General features: G+C 43.3%; 1 protein-coding gene across 1 annotated transcript in view; it reads right to left on the bottom strand.

The window, feature by feature from the left end:
• Nucleotides 1-26,076, bottom strand: part of LOC126275201 (neural cell adhesion molecule 2-like) — a 1,450,213-nt gene that overhangs the window by 368,258 nt on the left and 1,055,879 nt on the right. The window lies entirely within an intron of this gene.

Genomic DNA, 26,076 nt, shown 5'->3' with positions numbered 1-26,076 from the left:
CTCGTGAGCCCCATTGGCCTTGGTACCTAGCTTATTGCTGGACTGATGCTGAGACCTTTCAGGCAACGAAGGCCCAGTTGGGTTTGGGGAAGTGGTGGTGTTGTCTAAAATGCTCAACAGGGCGATTTTGAACCAAGTGGCCTCCCTAGCCCAGGTATGGGCGTTGCTTGCCTGTGACAAGTTGGCTGACATCCCCATCTCGATTCCTCCCCATAAAAGCCTTAACTTGGTCCATCGTGACCTCCTTTTGAAGTCGGATGAGGAGCCGCACACCATCTTAGACAGGGTGTCCACTTTGTCCAGCCCATACATAGGGGACCCAAAGACAAATGGGTTGCTACCAGTGCCTTCATCTTGGCCCTTGAGGGTGATTCATTGCCTGAAAAGGTCAAGGTGATAGTTTACCATTGTGACATGAAACCATACATCCATCCTCCTATGCGGTGCTTCATGTGCTGGACGTTTGGTCCCATGTCATCTCATTGTACCTACAGCACCACAGGCAGGGACTGCGGTCGTCCTCTGCTCACAGGTGCTCTGTGTGTGCCTCCTCCCACTTGTGCCAACTGAGGGAAGTACCTACTCCTCCTGTTTGGCTGACTGCCCTGTTCTCCATAATGAGGGATGAATCATGGAAATAAAAACCGTGGACAGGCTCACCTATGAGAATGTAAAGAGGAAATACTAACGACTTCATCCTGTTCAGTTGACTAAATTGTATGCTGCAACTGCGATTTCATTGCCCCCTGGTGTTGACAGCTCTCCTGTAGTTGTTAAGCCTCCAGTGGCCCTTGGGGCCACCCTGGCTCTTCCCCCATGCCTGTGATGGGGGACAGTGTTTCTTCTGGTGCTCCAAAGGTACTTCTTTTTGGAGACCAACCCCACAATCTGACAGGGTCATCGGACCCCTCCCCCCAACCCCCCAACCGGAAGTACGCCAGCCTCCTCCAGCTTATCTCACACAGAAAGGGTCCCTTGGAAGTCTACCTTCTAAGGCCTCCTCCAGTGCAGCAGCTAACATTACTCAGTGGCTCAAGGAGCCACGAGTGGCGAATGAAACAGCTTCTCACTCTTCACCTCTCCCTGACACTCCTTCTGAGTCTCCCAGAGCAGTGGGTGAAGGCAAAGAAGAGGAATAGGCTGAATAAGGTGGGCGTTCAGGTAGCCTCTGTGCTTCCTGTTCATACCAGCTCTTCAGTGGCAGTCAATGACCTAGCAGCGTAATCTGCCACCTCGGTCCCTTCATGCAGTGGACAATGTCATCCTAGAGTGGAATTACAGCAGTTTTTCCACCACCTTGTTTTGCTCTGACAACTTCTCAGTCTCCACCCTTTCTTTTGCATTGCTCTCCAGGAAACCTGGTTTCCAATGTTGCAAAAACTCACCCTCTGTGGCTATTTGAGTTATTATATTGGGCAACTTATGAAAGGGTATCTGATGGAGTCTGTGTTATGTTCTGCACTCTCTTTACAGTGAGCATGTCCCTCTTCAAACAACTTTAGAGGCTATTGCTGTTAGGGTGTGGACACTGCAAGCTGTTATTCTCTGCAGCCTTTATTTTCCATCAGATGGTGATATCATGCAACATGTATTGGCTGTGCTGGTGGCCAAACTGCTGTAACCTTTTCTGTTACTGGGCGACTTTAACACCCATAACCCTTTGAGGGGTGGATTGGTGGCATGGGCCAAGTCACTGTTGTTGAGCAGTTGTTAGCCCAGCTCGACCTTTCTCTCTTAAACGATGGTTTTGGTCTGCAGCTCTGCCCTTCTACCGTACGTCTATTGGAGAGTGCACAACAACTTTTGTGGTAGTGACCACTTTCTGATGTTTCTGTCACTTCTGCAGCTACACTCTTCTGGGCTTTGAATGATGCTGACTGGAGCTCGTTTGACTTCAATGCCGCTATTACACCTCTTTCTCATAACGCCATAGATAGAATGTTAGTGTGCTACATTTTTCTCATTTTCACACGATAATCACCAGCATCGTTTCTGCAGCGGAATCTGCAATCCCCTGCTCTTCCAGGTCCCCTCAGCAGTGGACTGTGCATTGGTGGTCATCAGAGATCACTGGGGTAATTCGAAATACAGGCAGGCCCTCCAATGTCATAAGAGGCATGTATCCCTAAACCATCTTCTTCCCTTTAAGTGGCTCTGTGCCGAAACCAGTCGCCTTATTCGTCGATGGAAGCAGGAGTGCTGGGAAAGGTATGTCTCCACCATTGGCATCCTTACCTCTCCATCGCAGGTTTGGATCAAGATTAGGTGACTCTATGGATATCAGGCACCCCTCAGTGCCCGTGGGCTTCCCCTGAATGGAGTCGTCTGTACTGACTCAGACACGATAGCTGATCTCCTCGGAGAGTATTATGTTCAGAGTTCTACTTCTCTGAATTAGCAGTTGGCCTTCTGCTCCCTGGAAGAGTGATTGGAACAATGGAGCTTTTCCTTCCTTATGGGCCACCCCGCAACTCGTACAATGCTGCATTCAGTGAGTGGGAATTCCACAGTGCCCTAGCTGCTTGCCCTGATATGGCTCCCAGGCCAGATTTCATCTACTATCAGATGCTTGAACACCTCTCAGTGGGTTGCCAGCAACCCCTCCTAGACCTTTTCAGGCATATCTGTGTTGAGGCTGAGCTCCCGTCTTAATGGTGGAAAAGCATTATCATACCAGTGTTGATGCCTGACAAGGACCCACTGCTAGCGCCCTATTAGCCTCACCAAGACAATGTGCACGTTGCCAAACCCATGGTGAGCCAGAGGTTGAGTTGGCTACTTGAGTTTTGGGGCCTTCTGGCTCTATGTCAGGGTAGGTACGGTAAGGGCTCCTCCACCACAAATAATCTGGTCTGCCTGGAGTCTGCCATCTGTATTGCATGTTCCCGCCATCAGCATCTGGTTGCCGTCTATTTTGACATGTGGAAGTCATATGATACAACATGGCGACATCACATCCTCACCACGCTTCATGGGTGTGTTCTTAGGGGCCCAATCCTGATTTTTTTTCAAAATTTTCTGTCACTTCATTCCTTCCACGTGCAAGTTGGTCCCTCCTGTAGTCCCTCCCGAGTCTAGGAGAATGGGGTCCCGAAAGGCTCTGTCTTGAGTGTCTGCCTCTTTTCAGTTGCTATCAATGGGTTAGCTGCAGCTGTGGAATCGTCTGTAGCAGCTTCTTTGTATACTGATGACGTTTGCCTGTACTATAGCTCCACTGGCATTGCAGTTGCTTAATGGTGACTATAGGGCGCAATCTACAGGGCTCAGTCTTGGGCCATCATGCACGGCTTCCAGTTCTCGGCAGCCAAGACTTGCGTAATGCATTTCTGCCGGCGTTGCGCTGTTCTCCCTGAGTCATGGCTTTCTCTTGACGGCAAGCCTCTTGCCGTGGTGGAGGTCCATCGGTTTTTGGGCTTGCTTTTTGATACCTGGTTGACTTGCCTCCCTCGTATTCTTGATTCTGGAACCATGGCTTATGGTCTGGCATCGCCTTGCGCATTATGGTTGCTTGACGCCATCCTTCACTTCGGGATCTGACTCGCCACTGGGGCTGTGCACATGAGCCCTGTCGCCAATGTACTTGTGGAGGCTGGTGACCCTCCATTGCACATCCTGCGGCAACGACTGTTGGCCGTTCACGTTGCACATGTTTGTAGCTTGCCTGGGCATCCCAATTACCGTCTCCTGTTCCCCAACTCAGTCATCCATCTTCTGGAACTGCAGCCCTGGTCAGGATGTATAGACGGCTTTTCACGTCCAGTCTCTTCTCTCTAGGCTTGAGTTTTTACTTCACCCACCTCCTTTCAGGGCCCATTTACGTATACACCTGCGGTGTGTGCCCCACCCATGCCTTCAGCTGGATGTGGCACAAGACCCAACAGACTCAGTCCCTCCTGTGGCCCTCAGCTGACCGTTTCTTTCCATCCATGCCGCGTTTCACGGCTCTGACGTAGTTTATGCCCATTTTTCGATGGTTGTCGGTTGAACTGGTTATCCTTGTACTCTTTGGGATCAATCTGAGCAATGCTCATTGATGAATGGCTGCAGTGCTTTCACTGGAGAGGTGGTAGCCATCTCTCGCGCCCTAGAGTATATCTGCTCCTGCTCAGGCAAGTCCATCATCTGTAGTGACTGCCTGAGTGGTTTACAAGCTATCGACGTCTGTTTTCCTCGCTCTCGTCTGGTGATGGCTATCGAGGAGTCCATCCACACTCTTGCTCGTTGCGGCCGCTCCGTGGTTTTTGTGTGGACCTGGGTAATGTCGGCATCCTGGGTAATGAATGTGTTGACAGGCTGGCCAAACAGGTTAAAAAATGGTTCAAATGGCTCTGAGCACTATGCGACTTTACTTCTGAGGTCATCAGTCGCCTAGAACTTAGAACTAATTAAACCTAACTAACCTAAGGACATCACACACATCAATGCCCGAGGCAGGATTCGAACCTGCGACCGTAGCGGTCGCTCGGCTCCAGACTGTAGCGCCTAGAACCGCAGTGCAACTCCAGCCGGTTGGCCAAACAGGCAATCAGTGATTCGGCCCTGGAGATTATCCTTTCGGAATGTTTTCTCCAGTCGGTATTGCGGCAGAAAGTCGTTGGTACCTTTGGTGGTGAATGGCGCACCCGGCGTGCGCGTGCTTGTTGGAAGCACGGTCACACTGTTAGAACTGTATTCGTGAGCTATATTCCAACTGGAAAACCGGTGATGCACTCCTCACGAAACACTAAATAGAAGACTCTAATATCACTATGTTGTTGCATATTTAGCATAATGATCATAGGAATACGATGAAGGAGATTATGACACATACAGGGGCATACTTATAGACAATCATTGTTACTGGTGAATTTCAGATGTATCAGGTTTTCGTTGTGCAGTCCTCGTATAGTAAAAGTGCAGCAGTAAGGCTCCCTTGTCCATTAAGAAACCTATATCTTGTGCAGCCATCATAGAAGAGATTAGACTATGTAGAGGAGCATACAGTAATACAATTTTACTTGATCTCTACGCATGCTACCGGAAAAGTAACGAGGAATCGATAATAATGCTACACTGTAGTCCACACCGTGCAGTGGTTTGTGAACTAAGTATTTAGATGTAGACTCCTCTGTATAGCACGTTAGCGACAGCAGTAAGCTGTAGCGACTTGCAGATAATTAAGGAATTTTGGCCGTTTGAGCTGAGTGTAGACAAATGAAACTACTGAATCGAAAATAGCAGAAGAGACCTTCTGCTGTTCTATTACGTTATTGAGTACAAGTAACTACAAGCAGTACCAATCGAAAAAAAAAATACTGGACACGAGCATTCGCATTGTGGTGAATTTCTCCCTGAATGTTAGTGTGCTACTTTTTTCTCATTGTGATAGCTCTCTACATATCCAGTGACAGGTAAAGGTCTAGACAGACTTAAAACAAATGGAACTTTGATGAGACTTCCGTTAGCGGGATCCTGTGACTTGGCTGGGTGTATATCGCTATATATAGGAGACTGGAAGATTCATGCGAATATGGGGGTTAACGGTACTCTGACAAAAGGGAGACTGACAGGTCATATTTTTACCGCTTCCTCTCATTGGTGTGAGAGAACATATTACACCCTTCCGCATACGTGTTGTGAAGTGAACTCTATGCCGCTTCTTCTAAGTGTTGTCGGCAAACATATTACAGCCTCTAACACACATCCTGCGGAGTGAGTGCAATGGGGAATTGGAGGCTAAAATGAAGGTATTTTCTGATAGACAATCAGCAGCAGAAGTTCAGTCATTTGTTTTCTCGATAAATAAGAAATAACATTCTTCAATGAGTTTTGTGCACCCATAAATAGGTGAACTGAAATGTTAATAGGAACACTGAATTAACATCTACATTTACAAGTATGCTTCACAAGCCATCTTTAGAGTGCATAGTGGCTGGCATCCTGTATCACTTCTAGTCATTTCCTTTCATATTCAATTCATATTTAAAAGTTTCTCGGCGGTCGGCTATTCAGGTACACTCGGTAGATGGAGCTGGACTAGACTGGAGATGCCTGACCGGTTATTTCGTCTCGAGATACCACGTTATCGTAAGATGAGCACAGGACCTGCAAAAACTATCATACGAAATATATCTCACATTGATGTTGGCTAGGATGCGACTTGTGACTCGTAAATAACTGTTTCATTCCCCTGTCCGTCGGCAGCCCGTTTGGGTCCGGAAACAGCTGTAATTCCCCAGAGACATGCGCTGACGGCTTCCTTCTTTGTCAGTGGCCGACTACTCGCATGTCATTATGTGTATCTCCCACGTTCATTCACACGGCGGCTCCTTGAAAGGCCCTCCTAGAGAGATGATGTCGACCTATGTATAGTGGTTGTGACCAAGTTTTATGGACTGGTTTCCCTTTTTTCTGTTCCCACCCTGATAGCCTGCAGACAGGAACCGGTGTCTTATGGCTGTTGTATCTATATGTCACTCTGTTGTGGTCTTTTGGCTTCTAGCAGCTGAATCAAACTCATTTCCTGGAACGAGTGCTCACATAGCAATATAAACTGGTGTATAGTTGCCCGTTCTGTGTCTAATTCACGATATAATCATGATGCAAACTGGCAACACATGTTCGTATGATGATGTTCTACACAGGAGATGACACTATGGTCAACGGACAAACGTATCAACGAAGATGTCAGGTCACCTATAAATGGGATGGTGTTTGCTGGATAGTCCTACATGCACAGTCGTGCATAAAGTCACAGACGGTGTAGTATGTAGTATGGCACAGACAAGACGCCTACCAGACTCTCTGCAACGGAGGCCTTAGGAATAATGGAAGCAGGACAGTCGCAAACTGATGTGCCCGATGGCTTCATATGAACCGTGCTGTTGCTCTCACATGTAGTGAGAGTTTATGGAGACCAAAACTGTAACCTGGAGACCAGGGTAGGGCCGACCACCAGTGATATCAGGAAGAGTGGACCGTTCTTTGGCTGTAAAAGCACAACATTATCGCCTTAGTACTGCACAGCAACTGGCATCTGACCTCGCTGCATCCACTGGTCGTGTTGCAACGAGGCAAACGGTATACAAAAAGCTTCAGCAGAGTGGCCTCCATTGTTGGAGACTAGCTGTGTGTGTTCCTCTTACACGTCTTCACAAAAGGTAACGTGTATACCGGTGTCGTCAACATGCCACCTGCACAGTCGAACAGTGAGCCAATGTTCTTTTCACAGACGTGTCTCGATTTGGTCTGAAGAGTGATCCTGGGCGGATTTGCATCTGGAGGCAACGTGGAACACGATTTCCGGACCCAAACATTGTGGAAGGCGACTGATATCTAGGAGGATTCGCTAATGGTGTGTGCAGGGTTTATGTTGCCCACTCTGACACCTCTTCAAGAAATTATTTTTGTGAAGCGGCAAGGTTTAACTGCCATCAGGTATCGTGGCGGTTTTTGTAAGGTGCTGTGGGCTCAGACTTGGTACTGATGGACGATCATCTTCGACCTCGTGGAGCACAGGTGGTAGTGTGTCCTTGTAATCGGAAGATACATACTCATGGCGTGGCCTGCTTGCTCTCCCAATTGCTCTTTAAAAATGTCGTCTGTAATACCAACCCGTTCCAAGCAGAGAGCTGTCCTGGGTTTCCTTCGGCGGAAAAGCAAACCGTCACATTTACCCAGAGGCACTCCCAGAATGTCTACGGAGATCTGGCAGGAAAATAGCGCTTGGTGAGTCGTTAGACGTGGCGTCAGTCATCATCGCAACAAAGTCGCGCAGACCTGTCCTATCTCCCGCCGGCCGACCGCATGCGGCTGTGACTCCTACAGAGTTGGGATGAGCAGATACTCTGATTCGAGGTGACCAATGGTTCACAATGAAATATCTCGCTGCGCAACTGAGCGTCTCTGTTGGTAGTGCTGATACACTTGTTCACCAGTTGGGATACTCAGAGGTATGTGGCCGGTGCGTTCCTTGCCGCCTAACAGAAGACCATAAAGAGCGACGAAGGACCATGTGCGCGGAGCTGCTGGACGATGAGGAGGTCATTGATACAACAAGACGATGACTCCGACGTCGACCAATAGAGTAGTACCATGCTGGCACACAGACCCTCACAGTAGGGAGGTTATGTTGACAAATAGGATTCTGTAGGCGGAAGAGTGGGGAATAATACTATGTAGGGGAACCCTGAATAAAACCAACCTGCTTTCAGAACAAAAAGTGTTGCGTTAGGTATTGAAAGCCAGTCGTAATTTCGTCGTTTATTTCATTCAACATAAATAGCGAAAACAAGTGTTTCCACAATTTCTTTCCCTTTGCGGTTGTAATCTCCTCGAGAACATGAAGATTAGTATTGTTGACTTATAGGTTGTCAGCGTTTGGTAAATGCTTTCTTCTGGTATTACTGAAGGAGATTTGTAGATTTCATCCATAAATGTAATCTTACGCAAAGTACCGTTCATAGAGTCTGATATTGAAACGGTAATCGCTGATACTGACAGCACAATGTATAATTACAATGTAAGTTAAAATTTAAACAGAGTCAGTTCCTCCTTTGCTCTGCAGAATAAAATTTTGTGTTCTGCGTTCTCTAATTCCTTCCTATTTCCTGTGGATGATTCCTTCTTCACGCCATCATGTATTCAGGTGCGTTTTGTGGTCGCACTTTTACTGCATTCTGTAATAATTAAGTAGAGTGTTTGGGCTCGGCGTACACGTCAGTGTCGCATCGATTCCATAGCAGGCTCCTCGCAGTGATTAATTGTTAATGTATTTGCTTGTGTATTTACATTATCTGTATTGAAACTTGAACAAAAAAAGGCATACCAATACATGAGATCTCATCATGCTAATGTTATAACAACGAAACAAAAATAAAAACGGAAGAAAGGGAACCGTAGGTGGAAAAAAGCTGTAAAGAAGTAATTCGACACTGATGAAAATATGCCAGAAGGTTTCACTGTGAGCTACAGTTGTGTCAAGAGCCAAGTTATTAACTCTCGTTCTTAACTGAATGAAAAAGACCCATCTCGCTTATTGTAATTTGTTACTGATAATGGTGGAGATTACACGAGAATATTCGAGGACATCACAAAAATGATACGAAAAGATCGTGAAAATGTTACTATTTTACGCTCAAAAGTACTCCTGGGTGAAAAATTACTCGTGAATTCAATTAAATTTTCAATAATACCCTAAAATAGTAGAATAGAGATGGTTCTATGCCATTCTGCATTGTTGCTGAATTTATTCAAGATGACAGATAATACCCAACCATGCCACCTATTGTGGATGTGGCAATAACACGCCGATGACGTCTTGTTTTTCCCCAAACCTTCCTCTCCCCTACCCCTTTCCACCCTAACCCTCCCCTCCTCCTTTCTTCCCTTGCTCACAAATGGAGGAAACAATCGCACAATTTGGAGTCAGCTATTGGTGTTGAAGGACATACGGTGGTTTTTCTTTAGTTTGGGGCTTTTTCCTGTTGAAAAATGCTTTCCGAAATTTTTTCTTACACATCCACACACCTTCATGTGTGCAGACATACTGATGTAGTTCACGTTACTGCTACCAGATGTTGCTCGAATTTGTGCAGTCATGGGTGCAAAAATTTTTGGGAACCAGTAGCAACGCTTATAAAGACGGAAAATCCTGGTCAGCAGGTTCAGATATGTTAGGTGCTATTGTCGCACACAAGGCAGGTGAGACAGCAACCAGTTGTTCTTCTCCCAGGAATCTCTCTGTCCGTGCTCACTTTCCTCCTCAAAAATCCTGTTTGTGGCTACATCAAAACTGGCACAAAATCTTAAGGGCAGGTGTTTTTCACAACGTCAGCATTCAACGTATGTCTTTGTCAGCGTTTAGCAGCCTAGTCCAGAAAACCAGGTGCCTGCTGTATCAAAGCCAAGATCAGTGTCGTGCTATTTGCCATACAACCTCCTCAGATGCCTTTGAAGCTAGCTCATCGTTCTTTGTTGGTCTTTCTAGAAAGGTCTTTAAAGCAGCCGCTACAGACCTACAGGCTCAAACATGCTGAGGGATGGCGTAATGAAGGAAGCACACTGGTGTCCAAAATTAAAGCAACAAACGCAAATTGGCAATTAAGCAAGACCTTACAAACAAGTGATAGGAAAGTAGAAACAATGTAAAGAAAACAGAAAGTAAATATTGGCAACATGCATAACGGTAGACAAAAATGTTTTTCGTTTTTTCCACCTTAACGGATTTTCACACACATTCTGATAACTGGTTAATGTGCTTAGGATAGGGTGCGACCACCGGTGGCAGTACAGGCCTGACAACGATGAAACATGCTGTGAACGATGTCATCAATCTCCTGTTGAGGCAGTATTACCCATTCTTCCTGCAGAGCTGCTTGCATGTCTTGGAAAGCGGTTGATGGATGCTGGGGTGATGCAACCAAGCTCCCTGCTGCATACCACACATGTTCTTATGGATCCAAATTGGGGGGGGGGGGGGGGGGGGAGAGGAGTGACGGTGTTCGCTGGAGGCAGCTGAACCGCACACCGCACAATGACGCTAGATTCGGTGTGGGGCAACGGTGGCGTTGGTAGACTACTGTGGCCTGTTTGGAACCACTGAGGGCTACGGCGGGACGAAGTCTCTCGGTCGTTTCTAGGTCCCCCGGTTAACACAGAAGTGTTATACTAAGGTTTACTACTGCGTTTGTGAATCAGCAATTATTGTTCAGTTTTCCATACTTTGCTACTTGAGCAGAAAATATGGCACAGGGAAGGTAAGAAAATGGATTATTTATAGAGAACAGGTCTTCATGGCCGGTATTTGTGTTATGGGTATTAGGCTGTGGTAAGGAGATTAAATCAAACGGTTTAACGATTCAGAAAGAAGTTACACTCTCAGAGAACCTCAGTACCTGAATTGTGTATACTGTTGTCTAAGATCACGGAATCCCACTCATGTATGTTACGGAGCTTTTGGTGGGATAGAGTAGGTGCTGTTTCTTTTATTTAGCACTACGGTCCACAACTTGATTAACTTCAGTCAGAGAAGCCACAGAAATTCGAAAGCACAAAACAATATTAATGGAAAAGGAGGACGACTGAAATTAAGCCTAGCCGAGAGACTTAGTGCTAAATAAAACAAACAGCGCATAATCTTTCCCACCACGAGTTCCAAAACATATGCCGGTGCGATGCGCACTTAGGCGCTTTTAGGTGTCCACTATTTGAGAATGACAGTGCTTACAGAATTGCAACGAGCTTTAAACATAATTTCAAACTTTTAGGAGACTCTTTCTACCTGATGACCCCCAGAAAATGATGAAAGGAAAAAAAGGTGTTTTTACAACACTTTCGCTGTTCATGCAGTAAAACTGCCTCGTAAAGTATGACGTTTTAAATTATTACTTCGTTACTTCCCACTGTATTAGTGACACTTTTTACAGACAGTATTCACAAACGGCAATGAATATGTCAGAAACATTGCATCATTGTACGACTCTTAGTTCGGAATATACAATGTCATAAAAAATGAACAGGCGAAAAATTTCTGAATCATGCAAAACGTTTAAATTTATGAATTTCTTTCACTTACTCTATTCACCACACATTTCGCAGAAGCTATCAATATATGCCGGTGAGATACGTGAGAAACTGATGCAGCAACCATGATGTTTTAATTTTATATTTCTTTATTATTAACTCTATTTACAACACATTTGGCAGACAGTAGGCATATAAACCACTGGATCATTGTACAGCACATAGTTCAGGAGTTACGTCATAAACATTAAGCTCCGAAAAATAACCTGCAAGGCGAAATTTGCTAGACATACAGGTGCAATATGTGTACAAATACGTGTGAAATACGTTAATTATTGTGAAATATATGAAAATACTTAAAATAGCAACTAGATACGTTTTGGAAGTTATTAATTATTCCATTAACTAGTTTTCAAATCTTTCCAGGTACATCTTCAAATGATTCTCCTGAAGTTACATATCTACTTCTAGTATAATACTGGGCGCTGCTTAGAAAGATTTCAATCAGATTTGGTACACGTATTAGTTATAGTCTGGAAATAAATACTGTAGTGGTAGAACCACCAGCCGCCTATTTGGGTGTGCGTGATAATGTGGGGAGAGATTACGAACGACGAGTAGATGGACATACAGAGAGGGGGAGGAGGAGATAGGTACAGATAGAAATGGAGATGAGCAGAGATAGGGGAGGGCGAAATAGACAGAGAGAGACAGGGGAGAAAAGGACATGGAAAGTGAAAGGAAAGAGGTGGAGATGGACAGAGACAATGGGAGGAATGAACAGGGAAGGAAAAGAAGGTCAGAGGGGTAGGAGGAAATGGGCAGAGAAAGGGAAGAGGAGGGGATAGACAGAGAGAGGGGTGAGGAAAGCGGGGAGGGAGAGAAAACAAGAGGGAGGAGGAACTGATTGACGGTTTTTGCTCCCTCTTCCTCTTACGTGTCAATCCATGCTTTTCCTGTAACGTAAAGAAGCTACCTTATTATGTGCTCATGTACGCACCAGAGTCGCGAACAAACTGCTGAGTATTTCTTGTCAGGCGGCGCAGCTACGGGAACGGAGACGCTGCAAGCTGAGCCGCTCCCGTCTGACTGTGCGGGCCGAAACTGCGCCTTTGATGTGGGACGACCACGAAACTCCCTGATTACTTGCAGGGCGCGCAAAACTGCTACACGCAGCCCGCTTATGAGTACAACGGAGCCTGTTGGTCCTCCCCTTATACTCTACACAGTCAGTGCAGAAACTCACAAGAAACCAAACAAATATTTACGGGAGAACAATAGCGGCTCACAAAACGAAAAATAACAGGCTTAATCACCTATCTGGAAACAGCTTCGCTCCAACATCCATAAAATTTTGCAGAAATGTGCGGACGAAAATAAAATGTACATCGGCAGAGAGTTTTTTTTAATCTCTACTTGTAAACGGAAATATTGTCACAGACTCACTCATCACCCCACAGCCCAGGTCCATAAGGATAGAAACATGAAATATGGAGAAGGTGTTGTTCTTATACTTTGGCATCGATTAATAAGAGATTTTTCGAAATTACACAACCTGGGGGGTGAAATAAAAGATGAAGTATATTTTGGAAGTACGTCGCTATGAAAGTAATTTTGAAGCTACATCTACGAAAACTTGCATTTCTTTTCTTGGACAGAATTAAAGAAATATGTGTTCGAGCAGTTTTGGAAATGGAGTTGAAAATTATTTTGAAAATAAATAATTATAAAAGAACTACTACAACATTTTGAAAGCTACATCTATGAAAATTTGTGTTACACTTCGCGGTTAGATACAAAATAATGTCTATTTCAGTGTCTTTGGAAATTAAACCCCTAAGGGGACGCAAAGGTGGATACTTCTATTAAATAATTGATTATGAAAGCATTTTTAAACCTAAATCTAAGAAAATTGGTATTTGGCTTCTCGGATGTTAACAAATAAATACGTGGTAAACTTAATCCTTAATGCAGTGAAATAGGGGATGAAAAATTTTATGAAAATATTGCTTTATATTAAAACATTTTTAAAGCGAAAGCAGTAAAAACTGTATTTGACTTAAAAAGAAGTACGTACATATTTCTGTGGAAGTATCATCCCCACAAAAACTCAAAAGGCAGAATTGACAAAAACATCTGAATCCAGCTACATGAATCGCATTTTGGTCAGAAGCACATTCGCACAAGACTTTGCTTCTATGGCCTAAATTAGCTTGAAAAGTTTAGATGGTGTTTCAGTTTGTAAACAACATAAAATTTCCATTATATAAAAATACAAAAATCTGTGCAGACCATACAGTCTACGTCAGTGAAGGGGCGGGCTGGTTCAAATATGGCTCTGAGCACTATGGGATTTAACTGCTTTGGTCATCAGTCCCCTAGAACTTAGAACTACTGAAACCCAACTAACCTAAGGACATCACACACACCCATAGCCTAGGCAGTATTCGAAGCTGCGACCGTAGCGGTCGAGCGGCTCCAGACAGTAGTGCCTAGCACCGCTGAGCCACTCCGGCCAGCTAAGCGGCGGGTGCTAGGCTAGTTATTAATCAGTTTTTTGGAGTTATCGAGTTGGCCAGTATCGAAAATAAATCACGGACACAGTTTGGATACCACTGTCTTTATTAACCCTGGGAGATCTTACTTCCAGGATCACCTACGCGAACGTTTATGACCAAATTTCTGTCTTTGTAGAAGGTGCGAATTTCATATCATGGTCCAGAAATCGTTCCACCATTTTTCTTTTTCTTTAGGTGTCTGTCTCTGTAAGGTCAAATTCAGGAGCAAATCTTTACTGTCACGGGAAGAGGCAGCATAAGAAATTACATTAGACATTATAACAATAACTAAAATGTACTCGAATCCTATGCAGACGACAAGCTACTGAGTATATGTTAGAATAATCAACACTAAAACACATGAACTTGCTTACATATTTTTTAGTAGCTCCCCGACGGAATTAAGAAGTGAGGTACGAAGAAACTCTTCAATTTAAATTTGAAAGTGCGAAAATTACTGCTAAGGTTAATAATTCTTGTAGAACAGGGTGGCAATAATTAATCATTCGCTAGCAGAGAATATCCCAACGAAAAAAAGTGGTCGTAGAACAGTGAAACATAGGTCATGCCGAAGAGAAATACCGAATGAACCATTGAAAGAAAAACATGACAGGGTAACATTTGTTCATTGCGTACTGCGCTTTCTTTGCAGGCTACAAACGTTGCTTCATTTGACGATCACGAGTATGACCATTAGCCTGGAACCGCAATAGAGATTGCTTCACAGATGCCTCAAGTATCTCACTGTGATGCTCGTTCTCTCTGCCGCTCAGCAGAGCTTCAAACTCCACCGCGTGTTACGTGCCACCAGGATAAACGCCGTCCTTCAGGTTACGTCACAGTCAAATATTAAACGGGTTCAAATCTGGTGGTCTTGGTGGCCAAGGAGTTTGCCACTGTCTAAAGATGACAGTATTTTCTTCAGATGCGTTACGGGCGATATTAGGAACAATCTGAGTTGGAACTCCATTGTGCATCAAAACGACTGAGTCCAAAGCGCTTCTGTTCCATACAGAAGGTCTCACATGCTAGCGAAGCGGATCACAATAGCGTGTGCTGTCACGCTGCATGTACTTGGTCCTCACCAGTGCCGGTACCTGACAGCAATTCATGGCCCTCATACTACCTACAAAGCAAATCCTACAGCGCACAGTTCGAATATCATTCCTCCTAAAATTGTAAACCTGTAGCCTACTGAAAATGGGTGCACCGTTCTGCACAGAGGTTAGGAGGTGCGATACAGGTGTAGATTGGACCTACGCCACGTATGAACTGAGTGAAAGCTGCTAATTATTGGGAATAAGCTGATTTTGTTAAAAAAAGACATTTAAAAAAATAAATTGAGAGGTCATGTCAGAATTCCGAGATCCATTAATAGCGTATGATAAAAGGTTCGTGAACGTATACCACAAATCAATCGAACTGCTCGTTACGAAGCCAAAGTACTACTTGTCAATGGGAACAGTTACGTCAGAATATAATTTCGTATGTCATACACCAACGATAATAATCAAAGTAGACTAATTTTTGTGATTGGGTATCACTTATTGCAGATACTGTTATAACAATAAATACAGAAAGGCTCACTGTTTGAACAACATCCTAAACATGGACTTTCAGTAACGTATATCTGGATACCTAGAAGACTGGACTGTTCAGACTCACTAAACATTTGCGCATTCTGTGTGACCCAAACGCCAGTCTTAGCTGAATTCTGTATTAGAGACTGCAAACACAGCGATTTAGCATGAGTTTATTTTCTGCATGAACTTACGTCTTGAACTACACTAATCCACTAAACATCATTCACTACCGACCTCGTCCAATCAGCAAAAAGAAATGTTTTAGATTCATTGTCAGTTTAGACAGCACATAAGGGATATGAGATAATCAAATGAAAAAGACGCAGACAGAAAAAAAATAAACAAACTGTTTTATAATTTGAAAACTGGGCCCACCCACATGTTGTCCAGGCTGTTTCAATGACGCTGCAGACGTTTCGCTGGGAAGCTCTTAGGCATCCTCGCTAGAATCCCGAATACTCCCCTCAAGTTTTCCGTATTTTTTGGAGCCCTGAAGCATCTTATTCGTGGTCGTGGCTTCGAAGAGGAGCACACCTCGGTACTGTCATGGTTCCGTAAACAATCTGAAACATTTTTCCATGATGGCGCGGACCGTCTTGTCTTAAGAAATGGATTAACAGCTAAGGCGGTTCCTCTTGAAATAATAAACAGCTTACTTTTTTTCCATTTATCTCTTTTTCATTCGACTGCTCGTTAAATACAGTAGTGGCCCCAGCACTGACCCCTGAAGCACCCTCCACTTAACCATGCCATAACCGGACTCCACCTCTTAACCGTTTTCATTACTGTGGATAATGACACTTTGCTGTCTATTCTTAAAGTATGAGAGCAACCAATTGAGAGCTGCTCCGCGTACTCCATAATGACCGAAATTGTGCATCAATATTTTGTAATCATGGAAGTAGGATGCAGATTCACATACGGTGGACCTTAATTTGAAATTTCGCAGCTATATAAAGAATAATTTTCAGCATGAAAGAGACATGCAGAGTTCCTGATCACGTTTCTACAACGGTAGACTCGAACTATAATTACAAAATTCTGTGGGAGATCAGGGACATTTTATAAGTATGTAGATATGAGGAAGCTGTGGACTCGGTTGGCTCGTTACAGAGTAATAATGTAAGCATAATTTATTTGGTTTGTTAATCCAGTTACCGAAGTTTCTACACAAGTATCTCTACAACAAAGAAAAAATATGTAATATAGAATCACGAGAAGTACATATCCAATGCAGAATAATCAACAATCAGGCGAAATAAGTAAACTCTTATCACGGCATCATCAAATAAGTTGCACCTATGTGCAGTACAGTACGTAATAAATGCAGAAATATTCCCTTACAACTATTATTCAATATATTGATCACTATCATTACGGCAGTGTGTGTGTGTGAGTGTGTGTGTGTGTGTGTGTGTGAGTGTGTGTGTGTGTGTGGCGACAAACACGATCGACTACCTTAAACGCTCAAGAATCCCAGGAGCTTGGTGCACCACTTCTGTGGCTACAGCACTTCTCCAAACCAGGTTCATGTGTCAACCGAAGTCTCGTAATCTATGATCTGCACTTGCTTCCAGTAGGACAAGTACACTGTTGTTACGTCTAGTGACCGAGCTGGCCATGGAACAGTACCACAGCGAGGAATCCACTTCGTCCACACTGTACATCAATTACGCCATAAGGAGCCATTGCTGACCACGGATCTCTTATAGCAAAATGTTCAAAAATATTTCTGAATAGACTCCCAAATTTGGTGGGTAGATACTGGGTTAACAGCGTGTAGCGAAGGTCAGTTCACCTGTATAACAAGACGCGTGGCAAAGTCAACAAACACGTTTCGTGATCGCAACACAATGTAATTGTTAACAACGTACAATTATTCATTACTCCTTCACTGAACTGAAAACCGACGGATAAAAATTACGAGCAACTTAAATTGGAACGATGATATAGCTACTGTTGTGAGGTAGGTTTTATTGGCAGAATACCAGGAATAAGAAACAAATCCGCTAAAGAACTGCCAATACTACGCTTTTCCCTCATCTGCTCGAGTATTGCTGTGCGGTATGGGATCCCTACCAGGTAGCGTTGACGCACAATATTGAGAAAGTTCAGAGAAATCTCGAAGTAGGATCACGACGTGATACGCAAGTTGGAATGGCATTCATTAGGAAATCGCATTTTTCGTTGCGGTCAAACCTTTACACAAAATTTCGATCTCCACCTTTCTCCTCCGAGTGCGAAAATATTTTGTTGACGACCACCTATGTAGGGATGATCATAGCAATTTCATCAGAGAAATCAGAGCTCGTACAGAAATAAAATTAAGTATTCGTTATTCCAGGGCATTGCTCGAGAGTGGAACGATAGAGAAGTAGTACGAAAGTGCTTCGTAGAACCCTCTGCCAGGCACCTAAGTGTGAACTGCGAAGGAGCGTTGTACATGTTCGTAGAAGGTTAACGTTTTCCCCGCTTTCACCTACATCACATAAAGCGAATACTTGAGTGAGTCCGTGTTACTGGATTTTACAGAATACGTGAATATCACCCTCCACCTTTCAAAAACTATACGTTGAGTGAATATTTGTATGCAATGCAGTTTCTTTCCGTAAATTTCACTATCGGGAGTACTTGTAGAAAATTAATCTAAATTTTCAATCAGTTGTTCCAGTTCATTAGGATCGTATGAATGGCGACATTACTGTTTAACGTAGGGGAAAGAAGTGACGAAGTGTCAAAATTTAGTGTCTCATGTACGATGTGGCATTTGAAAAGGAAAAGTTATGTTTATAGTCGCGTGTTTGTCACATTATAGGAGATGGGCAATCTCGGGCTGGATGACTATGGATGTTTTCCCTGCGTTACAAGCGCTAAAATAAGTACTCATGATGCGCTCAGCAGCAGCCCAGTTACATGTAGCACTCCTGGTTGCTGGTACTTTTCCAGTTCTTTGAAGCTCAATTGACACTTGTTTTTGACAAGACGTTCTTTGCTCGGAACATCTGCAGAAAGCTGGAGACGACTTGCAACGGAAATTACAGTTCCTGTCCCGCGAGGTATGGACTCCTTTGACTCAAAGGACCGCTTTTGGATTCTGCTATCATCTGCAAAGCAGGAGCTTCCTTTCGCAGAACTGCGATCTCATGAGGATTGCACGTTGAATTTTGGGTATTTTATAATAAAATAGTCTTACCACAGCAACAAGTGTGAACAGATGCCGCATATATAATCTGTAGCACTCATAATGAGTTATGCGTCGTTAATTCAGTCTCTTTAGGTAAGAAAAGTCCCACATCTAGCAGTTCCTTTATATGAAAACTTCAGAAACGTTGTCATTACTCCTTTAAACGAACATTTGGTAATTACTTTGAGTCGTTGTACACTTACAGGAACGTACACCAGTTCGTCATCCTCTTATCTTGTGTATCAAAGAAGGCAACTATTTAATTAATAACAGATGTCATGTTGCGACCATAACTGATTTAACCCTAATCTGTGAAGATGATCTGTGGCTGAAAACGGTCGATATGTGTTTTAAATGAAAAAGCAGCTGATGGTCAATATTCATTTTATACAAATAAAACTTTTATTCTTTTACTTTTGTGGATATCCACAATTATGACTTCCCAGATCTAGTTTCTCAAACCATATAATATCATTAAACATTATAAATAATAAAATTATTAATACTGTTATTACAGGCTACAATGTTCATGCTACTATGTTCGCCAAGCAAATGTATTGAGTTTTTTGTTTATGTATAGATGCTGCCTTCTTCTTTGTATCCTGTATATAAATATTAATTTGCAAACATTTCCATATCGTTGATCCCTTGAATCGCTGGTATCAGCACCATGAAAAACTTCAGTTATAGAAATTTCAGATGCCAGCAATTGAAGCGATACCTCATGGATTTGCTACAGTATTACTAAAGCAGAGTCTTAGAGGAATCCTGGATTATATTACGGTGGTTAACTGCTGCTTATATGTCTCTGATGCCTTCCAGTCCTCATGCCGGGTTTCTACCGTTTATCTCGGTGATTAAGAGCAATTATTATGCAGATATCACCTGAGGATGTGCTTATCAGGGCCACGAAACCAATTATGATCCGGTAATAAAAGGATCAGATGCAGCTGGAGCGATTTCTTAATCAGCTAGATGATTAGTCACACTTGTTGTTGTCCTGCTTAGAAAGTCTCCTATCATTCAATTTATTACATGCTCCAGCCGAGGGCTTTCGGACGTGTTAACTTGTCAATTTGTTCAATAACCGATAATGTAGATTGTTTTTGTGTCTTTACCTAGACTTAGTAAACACATGTTGTTAATATGAACTTCTTTTGTACATTGAAGCTACATGTCCATGTGTTAGTATATTTATTTCCCATTTGCGATGTTCCCCGGATGAAGTACTCTTCTTGCAACTGATCGTATCAGCATCCTTTTTTTCGCACACAAAATGGTAATCTTCCGAATCTAGTGTTTTGAGACCAAAATACGTAACACCGGCCAACGAAGTAATCGATGTAACCTCCTCTAATAGTTGGGGACTCCCAGAAACGGCAACTAATTAATGTAGCCGTTTTCTTCTACAGAGAGGAGAAAGTGTTATCAGTTCTCATGTTTGTATGGGAAAACATTGTTAGGTACTAACTACCTTGAAATCGCGATGTTAATTTTGAACACAAAGTCAATGTCTTTATGAAAAATCACTGGGATATATCTTTTTAAGATAAATAATTACACCACGCGTGATTAGCCGAGCTGGCTAAGGCGCTGTAGTCATGGACTGTGCGGCTGATCCCGGCGGAGGTTCAAGTCCTCCCTCGGGCATGAGTGTGTGTGTTTGTCCTTACGATAATTTAGGTTAAGTAGTGAGTAAGCTTAGGGACTGATGACCTTAGCAGTTAAGTCCCATAAGAGTTCACACACATTTGATAAATAACTACATACCGTTTTCCAGATTTCTAGTAGATAATTCGATTAGCCTTAGAAGAAATCTAAACACTTAGTGTCTGTGATGAAAGTATCTGGACCATTATTAGAGGACATCCTTCGTCTTTAAGAAGGGTTCAGATCATCCGGGGACATGTTCAGTCAAATATCGGAAAGCCTGTGTACGAATGGAAAGCCGTTCGTCCTCGAGAGCCGAAGTCAGAGAAAGTACTGATCTTGGACGCTAAGGTCTGGACTGAAGTGGACGTTCTAAATCATCCCAAAGGTGTTACATTGGGTTTAGGTCGGGTCTCTGAGCAGTCCAGTCTATCACGGAAACATTATTGTCCACAAACCGTTGCCTCATATCCTCTGGTTAAGGAAAACGTGATATGTCCTGCTGGTACAAACAATCATTCTCTCTTAGCTATTCCTCTACTGTAGGCAGTTCGAAGTACTGTAGAATGTATTCATATCCTCCAGCGTTTAGCGTTTTCGATACGTGAATAAGCTGACAACACGCTACTCACGATACCACCTCCTTAGCGTACCATCTCGTCGGTATTTCACTGCTGGCACTGCACACGACGGCAGGTAACATTCTCCAAGAACTCGTCAAACTCGAAACCCATCCACCGGAATGCATCAAGGTACAGCGTGATTGACCTTTCCAAAAAGCTCTTTTACACTCATCTACTGTTAAGTGGTGTCGCTCTTTAAATCCCCTCAAGCGTCGCTTGGCGCTCTTTAGGGAAATGTGTGCCTTATGAGGAGCAGCTTCACCATTGTACTCAACTCTTCTTAACGCCCTATGTACAGTCATTGTGCTACGTGGACTGCTGGTAGTCCTTCGAAGCTCACCGCTGATTACATCACATTTTTTACAATCACTCCCGTATTGCTCGATGTTCCCCGTCCACTGGCACACGAGGTCTGCCTTGGCACGGTTTAGCTGCAGCTGTTCCTTCGCGTTCCCATTTCGCAATCACATGAGTGAAACTTGATTTGGGTAGCTTTACTCCAAGTTTGAAATCATTGAGCTCTCCTATCCGACCTACTCTGCTGCCACGGCATCTTTACTGACAACACAGTACTCGCCGCGCTCTTCTACACTGCAGAGTCCACTCTTCATGACATCTAGCGGTCAATTCCTCATTAACTAGATGAGTCCGGACACTTTCGATCTGATAGTGTGTTATTCTTGCAACACTTATTAACTACACTACTGGCCATCAAAATTGCTACACCACGAAGATGACGTGCTATGGACGCGAAACTTAACCGACAGGAAGAAGATGCTGTGATATGCAAATGATTAGCTTTTCAGAGCATTCACACAAGGTTGGCGCCAGTGTCGACACTTACAACGTGCTGACATGAGGAAAGTTTTTTGCTGCTCGCGTTAGTCGAGATCCAATGACTATTAACAGAATATGGACTCGGTGGGTTTAGGAGGGCAATACGGAACGTCGTGCTGGAACCCAACGGCCTCGTATCACTAGCAATCAAGATGACAGGCATCTTATTTGCATGGCTGTAACGGATCGTGGAGCCACGTCTCGATCCCAGAGTCAACAGATGGGGACGTTTGCAAGACAACAACCATCTGCACGAACAGTTCGACGACGTGTGCAGCAGCATGGACTATCAGCTCGGAGACCATGGTTGCGGTTACCATTGACGCTGCATCACAGACGGGAGCGCCTGCAATGGTGTACTCAACGACAATCCTGGGTGCACGAATGGCAAAACGTCATTTTTTCTCATGAATCCATGTTCTGTTTACAGCATCATGATGGTCGCATATGTGTTTGGCGACATAGCGGTGAAGGTAGATTTGAAGCGCGTATTCGTCATCGCCATACTGTCGTATCACCCGGCGTGATGGTATGGAGTGCCATAGGTTACACTTCAGATGTGTTACGACCCGTGGCTCTATCCTTCATTCGATCCCTGCGAAACCTTACATTTCAGCAGGATAATGCATGATCGCATGTTCCAGGTCCAGTACGGGGCTTTCTGGATACAGAAAATGTTCGACTGCTGCCCTGGCCAGCACATTCTCCAGATCTCTCACCAATTGGAAACGTCTGGTCAATGGTGGCCGAGCAACTAGCTCGTCACAATCCGCCAGTCAGTACTCCTGATGAACTGTTGTATCGTGTTGAAGCTGCATGGGCAGCTGTATCTGTACACGTCATCCACACTCTGACTCTGACGTTATTACGGCCAGAGGTGGTTGTTCTGGGTACTGATTTCTCTAGATCTATGCACCCAGAGTGCGTGAAAATGTAATCACATATCAGTTCTAGTATAATATATGTGTTCAATGAATACGCTTTTATCATCTGCGTTTCTTCTTGGTGTACCAGTTTTAATGGCCAGTAGTGTACAAATGTTGATAGTTCTGAGACAACAACCAGTCACAAATTTATGTTAAGTTATTTTATTTAAAACGTACCATTACCGGTTTCGAATCATTACAATTCAACGATAAGAATGTGGAGAAAACTGCGAACATTAATTGTTTAACGAAAACTATGAAAACAAATACTCCAGGCGGACATTTCTCGTACGTCACATCCAAATGCAGATTTGTAACGCAGCCAAATTTGTGGCGTGTTTATAATTATGTATTACTTATATGTTAGGACAACTTATCAATAAAAAACGCACCACATGTTCTAATGAAAGCATGAAAGCCGTCTGACAATGAATTGTAATGATTAGAAACTGGTAATGGTACTTTTAAATAAATGAACTTAAAATAAATGTGAGACTGGTTGCTGTGTCAACGCCACCAACATTTGTTTTCAAATAACAGCCATGGTCTGCAATCCTGTCATTGTATGACCAAATTGCATTGTTATTAACTGTTTTAAGAAATACGAAAACCTTTGCGCACTGGATCGTTTAGAGGCTTATGGATTCTAACGCAATATAAATTTCTGCAAATCCGACCTATTCGGAAACTTCCCACTGAGAAAGTTCTCTTGACGAGTAATTAATACTGCTAAATAGCTCCATTTAAACTTTACGACTCACGATTACTGCTGAGACTACGCAGGAGTACTGCATGTTACCAAAGGTCCAAGGGAAGAGGTAAAACAGGGGAAGTACACTGACGTCGCAGTATTGCTGAGTTGTGTGGGTTATTATTTTGAACTGCACTTTTTAGTCTATTCTCCGTCCCCTGTTCCTCCATTCTGTACAATTGTCTTCACTTTTAGATAGAAATGTTGCTCTGCTGCTTCTAAATGTCCACAAATATCGGAAGTCTAAAGGTAAATAAGAAACAATAAATCCATATCAGACGCAGATGTTCCAAGAATATCCTGTATGGTTATTATTCAGAATTGTGACCGTTCTTGTCGCTGACTGTAGCTCTGGGAATATAGATTTTAACTCCTAGACGATATTTTTTGAGCAATAAATCTGCCAATGAATCTTCTCAGACTTTTAGCAGCGTTAGGAACTCTTTCTTTTGATAGTCATAAATCTTCATTCAACGCTACCGCCGAACTTCTTTGGTGCAACAGCAGTTGTTAATGAGACCTTTTACTCGCGGGGCCTGACGGTGGAGGCCGTTACTTATAAAGTGGTGGGCAGAACTCTGGAGATGTAACAAAGATTGAAAGCGTGATGCCGCCCGGGAAAATTGTTCCGCACAGTTTTCAGACTCGGTTAGAGAGTGCGCGACAGACTTGGAAACTTGTACTGGGGTGCGGTACTCGCCATAACGGGAGGAATAAGGCGCTGCTGTAGCAGCTCCATGCACAATTGTTGGCCGAAATAGATTTCTCAGTGGACTGGGCGTACAGGCCTAACATTGGATTCTTTGCTGTCTGCATCATCGTTACTCCACAATAGTTAGCGTGTGCCGTAAATTTAGGCCGGCCGCGGTGGCCGAGCGGTTCTAGGCGCTACAGTCCGGAACCGCACTGCTGCTACAGTCGCAGGTTCGAATCTTGCCTCGGGCATGGATGTGTGTAATGTCCAGAGGTTAGTTAGGTGTAAGTAGTTCTAAATCGAGGGGACTGATGACCTCAGATGTTAAGTCCCATACTGCTTAGAGCCATTTTTTTGCCTTAAATTTACGTAGTGACAGTCTAAGCCAGAGAACAGGACAGAGTGGTACGCTTCCCTCTGACATATGATGTATTATGTGTACATGGAAGTGCATAGTTATTTATTTTAAATGTATATTTTTTAGTTACACGTATAGTTCCGTAGGACCAAATTGAGGAGCAAATCTCAAAGGTCATGGAACGTGTCAGTTCATGAAATTACAACTTAAAAGTAATAACCGATAAAACAAAAGTTTATGAACCCAAAAAAGTCAATCCACAACTTTAAGTACACGCAATCAACTATATAACATCTGAATCTGCTTAACTTTTCAAGGAATTTCTCGACAGATTAGAAGGAGTGACCCATGAGGAAACTCTTCACTTCTGATTTGAAATCTCGTGCATTACTGCTAAGATTTTTGAATCATTATTGTAGCTTATTGAAAATGGATGATGCAGTATACTGCAAGTCCTACCTGCACAAGTGTTAAGGAACAGCGATCCAAATGTAGTCTGGTATTTCTGCCGTGTATCAGCTGAGTGAAATATGCTTATTTTTGGAAGTAATCTGATGTTGTTAACAAGAAACGACAGTAAAGAATTTATATATATTTAGTGGGTAATGTTATAATGCCCAGACTAGTGAACAGGGATTGACAAGACGTTCGCGAACTGCCTGTTTCTAAGCCAAAAATATCCCTTTAGAATGGGAAGATTTACCCTAAAATATTATACCATACCACATAAGCGAATCAAAATAAGCCAAGCAGACTAATTTTCACGTCCAACGATACTTACTTCAGATACGGTTCTAATAGTAAAAACGGCAGCATCAAGTCTTGGAGGAGGATCCTGAACGCGGGCTTTCCACGACAGTTTACTATTTATCTGAGCACCTGTGTATTAGAACTGTTCAGTCTCACTACTCATATGCCAATTCTGTGAAAGTAATACGTTAGGTTTTGTTGAATTGTGCGTTAGTAACAATAGAAACTGAGTGTTGCTGTGATGTAGCGTTAGTTTATTGTCTACAATTGATGAAATATTATCGTGAACTGCACTATTTGTACAGAACCAATGTGGCACATACCATCCTTTCTGGCCAAGCCAGTGTCATCAGCAACCAGAAATATTTTAGCTACGGTAGAGCTAGACTGAAGAGAAATAAAACCAGAATCAAGACCTGTCACTACAACAAGAGATTTATTTATGTGCCGCGGCAAGATTGAGACTTGCGCGTAATGGTGTACCAATCTATGACTTTACAAGAGACGTAACTGTCCGTTTACATATAGTTAACCGTGAGACAGTGAAATACTGACTTACAGAAACTATAGTCATCAGTAGTTATGTGGAATAATTGCAAACTGAGAAGAAGACCTATGCACCGGAACAGCCTGTAGCGCCAAGAAACACATCCGCTCAAC

This window comes from Schistocerca gregaria, chromosome 1 (assembly GCF_023897955.1).
Source record: "Schistocerca gregaria isolate iqSchGreg1 chromosome 1, iqSchGreg1.2, whole genome shotgun sequence".
Lineage (NCBI taxonomy): Eukaryota > Metazoa > Arthropoda > Insecta > Orthoptera > Acrididae > Schistocerca > Schistocerca gregaria.
The sequence above is the reverse complement of the archived record's forward strand: the minus strand, read 5'-3'. Positions and strand labels throughout refer to the sequence as shown.